Below are 2,590 nucleotides of genomic sequence, written 5' to 3' on the forward strand. Positions count from 1 at the left end.
GACTGTGGAACGAACTTCGTGGGTGCCTCTAGAGAGCTTAAGATGATTGAGAACGAACAATCAGAGGTGAGAGATTACCTGCTTGAGCAAAGATGTTCCTGGGTCTTTAGTCCGCCACACTCTTCTCATATGGGTGGCGCCTGGGAACGCATGATTGGTATAACAAGGCGAATCCTAGATTCAATGCTCCTAGAAAACAGGTACACACAGCTTACTCATGAAGTCTTAGTGACATTCATGTCTGAGGTCACAGCCATCATTAATGCACGGCCTCTAGTCCCAGTCTCTACAGATCCTGAATTCCCCTTCATCCTAACGCCATCCATGCTTCTGACACAAAAAGCTGGTAGTCTCCCAACTCCACAAGAAGATTTCAGCAAGAAAGACATGTTCCATTCTCAATGGAAACGGGTTCAAGCTTTAGCGGAAACGTTCTGGAATAGGTGGAGGAAGGAGTATCTTGGAACTCTTCAGAGCCGTTGCAAGTGGTTTCACAAACATCCAAACATCAAAGAAGGCGACATTGTACTGCTCAAAGACAAACAAGTCAAAAGGAATGAGTGGCCAATGGGGATCATTGTGAAGGCCGTTCCCAGTACGGATGGTATGGTGAGGAAAGTGGAGGTGAAAACTGTTCAACATGGGACAACCAAAACCTATCACAGACCTATATCTGAATTGGTATACCTCCTGTCTTCAGATCAGGCTGTTTAGTCCAGTAACTGTTAGTGTGATTGGTATCTTTGAGATACCAGACGGGGAGTGTTCTGGCTTTGCCTATCTTAGCGTTTTTGCTCCCCCTGCTGTTTGTTTTGTATTCTGCACTTTGAATTAGTTTTATTCAGTTTCCGGGGTTGGGTTCAAGAGAACAACACAGCACACGGTAGCGCATGTTGAATTTGCCGTCAGTCCATAGCAACAACAACTCTTAAACGAGGCACTGCTTGTAAGTTGGAGTTTGATTATTCTTAATTATGGCATTTTGTATGTTTATGAGGGAGTGCATATATAGTAATCGTTTTTATAGTTCCGCGTTTTACTGTGTAAACATTTTGTATTATTTTCTCCCATTGTATATTGTTGGACGCGATATTTACCATGTGACAGTTTATTTATGTATTCTTTTATATTTTACAGTTTTACACATTTATTCAGTAAAGCTGAAGAACGACTCCGTTGTCAAGACTGTTTTATTGAGTGGATGTGTTTAGCTTGCTGGGTACGAAGCCAGTATATTAGTTGTCAGTTTTAATCATCACAATTAAATGAAATAAACATTTGAAATATATCAGTCTGTGTGTAATGAATGAATATAATATCCAAATTTCACTATTTGAATGGAATTACTGAAATAAATCAACTTTTTGATGATATTCTAATTATATGACCAGCATGGTTTTTATGATTCACGAGCGTTTTTATGATTTACCAAAGTGTGTGGTGAAAATGGGATTCCATATAAAAAATTGTGAACTTAGAACAATATATTTTCTTATTTCTTTTGATTTTGAGGTGAAATAAATAATATTTTAGTGATATTCATTACTAAAACATGTTTCATGGCTCATAAACCTTTGTAATGTTCAGGTGACACTTAAAGGTGCATTGTGTAATATTTCTGAGGATCTATTGACAAAAAAGCAATATAAGATCCATAACTATGTTTTCAGTGGTGTATAAAGACCTTACTCAATGAACCATTACATTTGTATTACCTTAGAATGAGCCGTTTCTGTCTACACAGACCGCTGGTTCCCGATCATTGAAAAGCGCCGACATGTTTCTACGTTGGCCCTAAACGGACAAGCGCGTTTTGTTACTATTTTGCTCTTCGTGCGAGAAAGCAAGCTTAGTTCAGCGAATAAAACACTGACACAATGATGAACAAGTAACAAAAATATTCGCAATAACATATAGTTTTACTGAATAATTATTAAACATAATTTCTTTATTTTTCCTTGTACAGAAACCTCATTGCTGAACTGGCTACTCTCTGCTGTCTCAGACGATGACATCATTTCCTGTCGGCCACCGTAACTTCTGTTGGTTGCAATTCGTAACCTCACCACTAGATGCTGTTAAAAATCACACACTGCACCTTTAAAAAATTAAATAATTAAACCAAAAGAAAATGACAAGTGTTGCTTTGCACATCTTGAATGCAATGCAAGTCACTTTGGATAAAATCATCTGCCAAATTCATAAATGTAAACTCTATTTGGCTTGCTTATGTTTTGATTATGAAATAACCACAAAGTGATCTGAATGCTGATGACAGAAGGATTAGTAATAACCTGCTAACTTCCTCAGATCAGCACATCCTCGTCGCTGAGGCTTTACTTCCTAAATCCAGCGGTGGATCTTCAGACATCAGTCATGAATCATTCACTGCACACTCAACACACTGATCAAAATATCTCTCACACTTCAAACGCCTCTATATAATAATCTGATAACTAATGTTGTGATACCTGCAGCATAAAGGACATGTTTTTGCATTGGTCTATTGCAGTGGTATTTTAATATCATTGAGACACTACATATCGGATCATACATATTCAGTTTAAAACCTTAAATATAGATAAGTTAA

Source organism: Siphateles boraxobius, unplaced genomic scaffold (assembly GCF_051911475.1).
Source record: "Siphateles boraxobius isolate OS27281-9 unplaced genomic scaffold, OSU_SipBor_1 256, whole genome shotgun sequence".
NCBI classification, from domain to species: Eukaryota; Metazoa; Chordata; class Actinopteri; order Cypriniformes; family Leuciscidae; genus Siphateles; species Siphateles boraxobius.